Source organism: Salmo trutta, chromosome 16, assembly GCF_901001165.1.
Source record: "Salmo trutta chromosome 16, fSalTru1.1, whole genome shotgun sequence".
NCBI lineage: Eukaryota > Metazoa > Chordata > Actinopteri > Salmoniformes > Salmonidae > Salmo > Salmo trutta.
The window spans coordinates 9845255-9855428 of record NC_042972.1 but is presented as its reverse complement, the minus strand read 5'-3'; positions in this window follow the sequence as shown (position 1 = coordinate 9855428).

The window sequence follows — 10174 nt, the reverse complement described above, 5'->3', positions numbered from 1 at the left end:
ACAGGGTAAACTGGTCCGGGTGAATCCAAGGGAGTAGTAGAGTGGGGAATCCAGGACAGAGTAGCAGGATGACGAGACGTGGGACTGGAGAGAGGGACCAGAGTCAAAGTGGACAGAACTGTAGTGGAGAGGAAAACAGCGTCAAGCAAGCAAAACACGATCTGAATAGTAACAAACGGCTAGAAACGGCTAGACTGACTGAGCGAAGATTATAATCTGGCAGCGTGGAAGTGGCAGGGCTGAGTATTTGTAGAGATCTTGATTATGGAACAGGTTGCAGCTGGTGGAGATCTGCTCTGACACCAGCACACCTGTCTCTGTCCACACAATCACACACACAGAGAGAGAGGGAGAGGGAGAGAGTACTGGGGGAGTGGCGGCAGGTCAAGGAGACACAGGATGAGCAGTAGAGGGCGTTGCAGGAGCAGATGTGACACAGACTGAGGCAACCTTTTCACCCAGTTGTCTCCCCTCACACACACATACATAGGGTCACGTGTTTTGCAGATGCTTGCATGGGGTAGCTTGACTATATAAGGCTTTGGGTACACTTTGTACAGGAGGCTCTCACTCCATTTCACCTGAGTGGGTGGTGCGACCAGCCTCCTTATTATAATACGTTTTTAATAAAAGTAATGCCTTGATTGATTATTGATTTTACCTCTCCTCATTATTAGTTTAAGGTAGAATTTCCACCAGAAAGGCCTGAGGGATATATTTAAGCAATAATGCCCGAGGGGGTGTGGTATTTGGCAAATATACCACGGCTAAGGGCTGTTCTTTGCCTGGATACAGCCCTTAGCTGTGGTATATAGGCCATATATCACAAACCCCAGACGTGCCTTATTGCTACTATAAACTGGTTACCAACGTAAGTTCCTCGGCGTACACATCACGGACAAACTGAAAAGGTCCACCCACACAGACAGCGTGGTGAAGAAGGCGCAACAGCGCCTCTTCAACCTCAGGAGGCTGAAGAAATTTGGCTTGTCGCCTTAAACACTCACAAACTTCTACAGATGCACAATCGAGAGCATCCTGTCGGGCTGTATCACCGCCTGGTACGGCAACTGCTCCGCCCACAACCGTAAGGCTCTCCAGAGGGTAGTGAGGTCTGCTCAACGCATCACCGGGGGCAAACTGCCTGCCCTCCAGGACACCTACACCACCCGAGGTCACAGGAAGGCCAAAAAGATCATCAAGGACAACAACCACCCGAGCCACTGCCTGTTCACCCTGCTATCATCCAGAAGGCGAGGTCAGTACAGGTGCATCAAAGCGGGGACCGAGAGACTGAAAAACTGTTTCTTTCTCAAGGCCATCAGACTGTTAAACAGCCATCACTAACATTGAGTGGCTGCTGCCAACATACTGACCCAAATCTCTAGCCACATAATAATAAAAAATTGGATGTAATAAATGTATCAGTAGTCACTTTAAACAATGCCACTATATGTTTACATACCCTACATTACTCATCTCATATGTATATACTGTATTCTATACCATCTACTGCATCTTGCCTATGCCGTTCGGCCATCGCTCATCGATATATTTATATGTACGTATTCTTATTAATTCCTTTACATTTGTGTGTATAAGGTAGTTGTTGTGAAATTGTTAGATTACTTGTTAGATTTTACTGCATGGTCGGAACTAGAAGCACAAGCATTTCTCTACACTCGCATTAACATCTGCTGACCGTGTGTATGTGACCAATAAAATCTGATTTGATTTGAATTGGAGCAGTAAAAATAAGTGTTTTGTCATACGCGTGGTAAAGGTTTGATGATCAGTTGGAGCGAGCAGTCGCACTACGCTTCACTCCACAGGTAATATTACACTTCACTACATTACAACGGTTTGATTTGTTTGATCCGAGCAATTATTTTCTTTTCTTAGCTAGCTACATAGCCGTCTTTGTATCAAAGATAATCGTGTAGCTTAGAGTAATTATCGAAGTTAGCTATCTTCGTCCTCCTAACGTAGTCATCACTGCTAGCTAGCTAGTCAACACTGCTAGCTAGCCAACCAGCCAACTTCCACCGACTAGCTGCACTATCTATTACATTACAACGGAACGACTTGACTAGTGTAGTGTTAGTGAGCCAGCTACTTAGTTGTCTTTGCATCTAAGATAATTGTGTAGTTTAGAGTAATTATTAGTAAGTAGCCAGCCGCGACGCCAGACGTAGTCAACACACCTAGTCATCATTAATCCACTGCTAGCTAGCTAGCCAACAGCTAGCCAACCGTTACCGACTAGCAGCGCTGTAGATACCAATACTTTACAACGGAACGATTTGACTAGTGCAGTGTTGGCTAGCTAGCTACATAGTTGTCTTTGTCATAGCTTGATAATTGTGTAGTTTAGTAATTACCGAGGTTAGCTAGCCAGCTATTGCCGTCCCCCGCGACGCCATTTTTCCTAACCCAGCCAACTAGTAACACTGTAGAAACTAAAATACATTACAAAGGAACGTCTTGATTAGTGTTATGTTAGCTAGCTACAAAGTTGCTTTTGTATCATGACAAGGTGTAGTACTGAAACTATCGAGGTCACCTAGCCAGCTACACCTAGCCAGCTACACGGTCAAACAAAGTCAACAACGCAGCCACTGCTAGCTAGCCTACTCCACCAGCCAGCAGTACTGTATCATTTTCGTCATTTTAGTCAATAGATTTTCTGCAACGTAAGCTTAACTTTCTGAACATTCGAGACGTGTAGTCCACTTGTCATTCCAATCTCCTTTGCATTAGCGTAGCCTCTTCTGTAGCTTGTCAACTATGTGTCTGTCGATCCCGGTTCTCTCCACTCTGCACAGGCCATACAAACGCTTCACACCGCGTGGCCGCTGCCACTCTAACCTGGTGGTCCCAGCGCGCACGACCCACGTGGAGTTCCAGGTCTCCGGCAGCCTCTGGAACTGCCGGTCTGCGGCCAACAAGGCTGAGTTCATCTCAGCCTATGCTACCCTCCAGTCCCTAGACTTCCTGGCGCTGACGGAAACATGGATCACCACAGATAACACTGCTACTCCTACTGCTCTCTCCTCGTCTGGCCACGTGTTCTCGCATACCCCTAGAGCATCGAGCCAGCGGGGTGGTGGCACTGGAATCCTCATCTCTCCCAAGTGGACATTCTCTCTTTCTCCCCTGACCCATCTGTCTATCTCCTCATTTGAATTCCATGCTGTCACAGTTACCAGCCCTTTCAAGCTTAACATCCTCATCATTTATCGCCCTCCAGGTTCCCTTGGAGAGTTCATCAATGAGCTTGACGCCTTGATAAGTTCCTTCCCTGAGGATGGCTCACCTCTCACAGTTCTGGGTGACTTTAACCTCCCCACGTCTACCTTCGACTCATTCCTCTCTGCCTCCTTCTTTCCACTCCTCTCCTCTTTTGACCTCACCCTCTCACCTTCCCCCCCTACTCACAAGGCAGGCAATACGCTTGACCTCATCTTTACTAGATGCTGTTCTTCCACTAATCTCATTGCAACTCCTCTCCAAGTCTCCGACCACTACCTTGTATCCTTTTCCCTCTCGCTCTCATCAAAAACTTCTCACTCTGCCCCTACTCGGATGGTATTGCGCCGTCCCAACCTTCGCTCTCTCTCTCCTGCTACTCTCTCCTCTTCCATCCTATCATCTCTTCCCTCTGCTCAAACCTTCTCCAACCTATCTCCTGATTTTGCCTCCTCAACCCTCCTCTCCTCCCTCTCTGCATCCTTTGATTTTCTCTGTCCCCTATCCTCCAGGCCGGCTCGGTCCTCCCCTCCTGCTCCGTGGCTCGACGACTCACTGCGAGCTCACAGAACAGGGCTCCGGGCAGCCGAGCGGAAATGGAGGAAAACTCGCCTCCCTGCGGACCTCGCATCCTTTCACTCCCTCCTCTCTACATTTTCCTCTTCTGTCTCTGCTGCTAAAGCCACTTTCTACCACTCTAAATTCCAAGCATCTGCCTCTAACCCTAGGAAGCTTTTTGCTACCTTCTCCTCCCTCCTGAATCCTCCTCCCCCTCCCCCCCCCTCCTCCCTCACTGCGGATGACTTCTTCAACCATTTTGAAAAGAAGGTTGACGACATCCGATCCTCGTTTGCTAAGTCAAGCGACACCGCTGGTCCTGCTCACACTGCCCTACCCTGTGCTTTGACCTCTTTCTCCCCTCTCTCTCCAGATGAAATCTCGCGTCTTGTGACGGCCGGCCGCCCAACAACCTGCCCACTTGACCCTATCCCCTCCTCTCTTCTCCAGACCATTTCCGGAGACCTTCTCCCCTACCTCACCTCGCTCATCAACTCATCCTTGACCGCTGGCTACGTCCCTTCCGTCTTCAAGAGAGCGAGAGTTGCACCCCTTCTGAAAAAACCTACACTCGATCCCTCCGATGTCAACAACTACAGACCAGTATCCCTTCTTTCTTTTCTCTCCAAAACTCTTGAACGTGCCGTCCTTGGCCAGCTCTCCTGCTATCTCTCTCAGAACGACCTTCTTGATCCTAATCAGTCAGGTTTCAAGACTGGGCATTCAACTGAGACTGCTCTTCTCTGTGTCACGGAGGCTCTCCGCACTGCTAAAGCTAACTCTCTCTCCTCTGCTCTCATCCTTCTAGACCTATCTGCTGCCTTTGATACTGTGAACCATCAGATCCTCCTCTCCACCCTCTCCGAGCTGGGCATCTCCGGCGCGGCCCACGCTTGGATTGCGTCCTACCTGACAGGTCGCTCCTACCAGGTGGCGTGGCGAGAAGCTGTCTCCGCACCACGTGCTCTCACCACTGGTGTCCCCCAGGGCTCTGTTCTAGGCCCTCTCCTATTCTCGCTATACACCAAGTCACTTGGCTCTGTCATATCCTCACACGGTCTCTCCTATCATTGCTATGCAGACGACACACAATTAATCTTCTCCTTTCCCCCTTCTGACAACCAGGTGGCGAATCGCATCTCTGCATGTCTGGCAGACATATCAGTGTGGATGACGGATCACCACCTCAAGCTGAACCTCGGCAAGACGGAGCTGCTCTTCCTCCCGGGGAAGGACTGCCCGTTCCATGATCTCGCCATCACGGTTGACAACTCCCTTGTGTCCTCCTCCCAGAGTGCTAAGAACCTTGGCGTGATCCTGGACAACACCCTGTCGTTCTCCACTAACATCAAGGCGGTGACCCGATCCTGTAGGTTCATGCTCTACGACCCTGCCTCACACAGGAAGCGGCGCAGGTCCTAATCCAGGCACTTGTCATCTCCCGTCTGGATTACTGCAACTCGCTGTTGGCTGGGCTCCCTGCCTGTGCCATCAAACCCCTACAACTCATCCAGAACGCCGCAGCCCGTCTGGTGTTCAACCTTCCCAAGTTCTCTCACGTCACCCCGCTCCTCCGCTCTCTCCACTGGCTTCCAGTTGAAGCTCGCATCCGCTACAAGACCATGGTGCTTGCCTACGGAGCTGTGAGGGGAACGGCACCTCCGTACCTTCAGGCTCTGATCAGGCCTTACACCCAAACAAGGGCACTGCGTTCATCCACCTCTGGCCTGCTCGCCTCCCTACCTCTGAGGAAGCACAGTTCCCGCTCAGCCCAGTCAAAACTGTTCGCCGCTCTGGCACCCCAATGGTGGAACAATCTCCCTCACGATGCCAGGACAGCGGAGTCAATCACCACCTTCCGGAGACACCTGAAACCCCACCTCTTTAAGGAATACCTGGGATAGGATAAAGTAATCCTTCTAACCCCCCCCCCCTTTAAAGGATTTAGATGCACTATTGTAAAGTGTTTGTTCTACTGGATATTATAGGTGAATGCACCAATTTGTAAGTCGCTCTGGATAAGAGCGTCTGCTAAATTACTTAAATGTAAATGTTAAATGTATACGGTCTGAGATACCACAGCTGTCAGCCAATCAGCATTCAGGACGCGGACCACCCAGTTTATGGTCATTATAAACCGGGTAGTTTGGGTCCTGCATGCTGATTGGTTGAGACAACATTTCATTCGTGTGTGTATTTGACAATATACCACGGGTACGATGATGCAGCAGGTGTGGATGCATTGGGAACTGTAGCCTGGACACACAGACAGGCGGCTCAGGTCATCGGGTCGCTTTTCACGGTGTTTACAGACATATTCAATCTCTCCCTATATCAGTCTGCTGTCCCCACTTGCTTCAAGATGTCCACCATTGTTCCTGTATCCAAGAAAGCAAAGGTAACTGAACTAAATGACTATAGCCCAGTAGCACTCACTTCTGTCATCATGAAGTGCTTTGAGAGACTAGTCAAGGATCATATCACCTCTACCTTACCTGACACCCTAGACCCACCTCAATTTGTATACCGCCCCAATAGGTCCACAGACGATGCAATCGCCATCGCACTGCACACTGCCCTGTCCCATCTGGACAAGAGGCATACCTATGTAAGAATGCTGTTCATTGACTATAACTCAGCTTTCAACATCATCATCCTACAAACAAGAAAAATGTAACCAGTTTATAATAGCAATAAGGTACCTTGAGGGGGTGGTTATAAGCGGAGTAACGGATTACCTTACATGGAAGTGATTACAACAAAACAGCAATTGTAATCTGCATAACCAGCTAAAATATTGTAATTAGATTATAGAATTACTTTAAGATTCAGATAGGATGTTTGTGAAAAAATATTTTCAAACCTTCCTATTTTCTCAACGACGTTCAAAATCAGTTTGTTACACCTGAGTGAGTTTGACCACAAACCAGAGACCGCTATGATGACACCAAATGCATTTGATGGATCACGGGAAAATAGCAGGAATAGGTTTTTGTAGGCTACAGTGCATGTTGTCTTCCAGTGGTGTGACTGCTGTAGGCATCAAAGATTAGGCGACATCAAACTTGAATAAACTCTTAGAGGTAAGGACGACAACAGTGGTGTATAGCAATGATGTGAATCACACTGCTGCTCTCTCAGTGATGTGAATCACACTGCTGCTCTCTCAGTGATGTGAATCACACTGCAGCTCTCTCAATGATGTGAATCACACTGCTGCTCTCTCAATGATGTGAATCACACTGCTGCTCTCTCAGTGATGTGAATCACACTGCTGCTCTCTCAGTGATGTGAATCACACTGCTGCTCTCTCAATGATGTGAATCACACTGCTGCTCTCTCAATGATGTGAATCACACTGCTGCTCTCTCAGTGATGTGAATCACACTGCTGCTCTCTCAGTGATGTGAATCACACTGCTGCTCTCTCAATGATGTGAATCACACTGCTGCTCTCTCAGTGATGTGAATCACACTGCTGCTCTCTCAATGATGTGAATCACACTGCTGCTCTCTCAATTAGGGAAAGGGAACTGAGTCCAAAACAGCACCATGCTCCATCCAATTTAGAAATCTGGACCTCTGAATGAGGACTTGAGCAAATACATATGATTGACATACCATAAAGACATAGCCTAACTGGTGCCGTTTGCCCACTATATTAAGAGCTATAATAAGGATGGAGAGAAGCCATGGTATATTGTGAATAAACAGCAGTAACAACTGGCTGTTGTTAGGCATTACATTAAGTGATCATTATAGCTAATTATACTGTACTACAGTACTTACAGTATATACACTACATGAACAAAAGTATGTGGACACCTCTTCAAGTTAGTGGATTTGGCTATTTGCTGTTGCTATTTGCCGTTGCTGACAGGTGTATAAAATTGAGCACACAGCCATGCAATCTCCATAGACGAACATTGGCAGTAGAATGGCCTCTACTGAAGAGTTCAATGTGGCACCGTCAAAGGATTACAGCATTCCAACAAGTCAGAAAGTAAAATGTCTGCCCTGCTAGAGCTGCCCCTGTCAACAGTAAGTGCTGTTATTGTGAAGTGGAAACGTCTAGGAGCAACAGCGGCTTAGCCGCCAAGTGGTAGGCCACACAAGCTCACAGAACGTGGTCCCGTGTGGCTCAGTTGGTAGAGCATGGTGTTTGCAACGCCAGGGTTGTGGGTTCGATTCCCACGGGGGACCAGTACGGAGAAAAAATGTATGAAATGTATGCATTCACTACTGTAAGTCGCTCTGGATAAGAGTGTCTGCTAAATGACTAAAATGTAGAACGGGATCACCGAGTGCTGTAGTGCGTAAAAAACATCTGTCCTTGGTTGCAACACTCACTACCCAGTTTCCAACTGCTTCTGGAAGCAATGTCAGCACAATAACTATTCATTGGGAGCTTAATGAAATGGGTTTCCATGGCCAAGTAGCCTCACACAAGCCTAAGATCACCATGTGCAATGCTGACTGGAGTGGTGTAAAGCTCACTGACTCTGGAACAGTGGAAACGCATTCTCTGGAGTGATGAATCATGCTTCACCATCTGGCAGTCTGACGGACAAATCTGGGATTAGCAGATGCCAGGAGAATGCTACCTGCCCCAATGCATAGTACCAACAGCAAAGTTTGGTGGAGGAGGAATAATGGTCTGGGGCTGTTTTTCATGGTTCAGTCTAGGCCCCTTAGTTCCAGTGAAGGGAAATCTTAATGCTACAGCATACAATGACATTCTAGATGATTCCGTGCTCCCAACTTTGTGGCAACAGTTTGGGGAAGGCCCTTTCCTGTTTCAGCATGACAATGCCCCTGTGCACAAAGTGAGGTACATACAGAAATGGTTTGTCGAGATCGGTGTGGAAGAACTTTACTGGCCTGTAGAGAGCCCTGACCTCGAACTCATCGAACAACTTTGGGATGAATTGGAACGCCAACTGCGAGCCAGGCCTTAACGTCCAACATCAGTGTCCGACCTCACTAATGCTCTTTTGGCTGAATGGAAACAAGTTCCCGCAGCAATGTTCCAACATCGAGTGGAAAGTCTTCCCAGAAGAGTGGAGGCTGTTATAGCAGCAAAGGGGGAACCAACTCCATATTAATGCCCATGATTTTGGAATGAGATGTTCGACGAGAAGGTGTCCACATACTTTTGGCCATGTAGTGTATGTTATCAGTCTGGACTATATTTTATTTACTCAATGATATGGGTGTACAGTACAGTAAAACAAAATAGACATGAGAAAGGTTTTACTCTAAAGTTTAAGTTCATTGAACTTTTACAGCAGCATGTGGATGAGGTTGAGCAGGGTTGGTGGTGATTCCAGAACAATCCCTTGGGTACCCTCTGTCTGCTCAAAGGTCATGCTCGTTTTCCCCCCATGATCTGCAGAGGAAAGTTAATCAATTAGAACTGGCACTCAGATATTTAGCCCCTAACAATTTATAAAAATGTGACATTCAGTTGAACAGGAAGAACCCAATGCTCAGTGATTACATACTGTCTCTGTCTGTGCCTATCACTAAAGGGAGTGCTTCAAGGTTCCAATCTAGGCCCCACACTATTACAAATCTACATCAACATCATTCAATAGCTCAAGCGGTAGGAATTGCCCATATTCATCTCTATGCCAAAAAAGACCTTCCTGTCCCTAGACAAACTTACTCCATTCATCCAGCTGATGTAGGCAGACACACGGGTGAAGATGGTGGGCTTGCAGTTGGTGTTGCACCCGAAACCAGACACAAAGCTGATCACTCCATGGACTTGGCACTGACCTTTGCCTAGGCAGTTCAGGGGGCCTCCAGAGTCTGCCTAGAGTGATAAGAGAGACCTTCATTAGGACTGTGACTATTAGGACATTGACCAGGGCAAGCTACTTACAACACATGACTTGTTTTTCTATTCTATATTTCTAAGCAATTACATTTATTTCTTTTATTTAACTAGGTAAGTCAGTTAAGACCAAATTCTTATTTACAGTGGCAGCCTACCCCGGCCAATCCCAGACGATGCTGGGCCAATTGTGCGCCACCCTATGAGTCTCCCAATCACGGCCAGATGTGATGCAGTCTGGATTCGAACCAGGGACTGTAGTGACGCCTCTTGCCATATCTCAGACTGGCTAATAAAAAGAAAAGTTTAAGATGGGCAAAAGAACACAGACACTGGACAGAGGAACCCTGCCTAGAAGGCCAGCATCCCGGAGTCGCCTCTTCACTGTTGACGTTGAGACTTGTGTTTTGCGGGTACTATTTAATGAAGCTGCCAGTTGAGGACTTGTGAGGCATCTGTTTCTCAAACTGGACACTCTAATGTACTTGTCCTCTTGCTCAGTTGTGCACCGGGGCCTTCCACTCCTCTT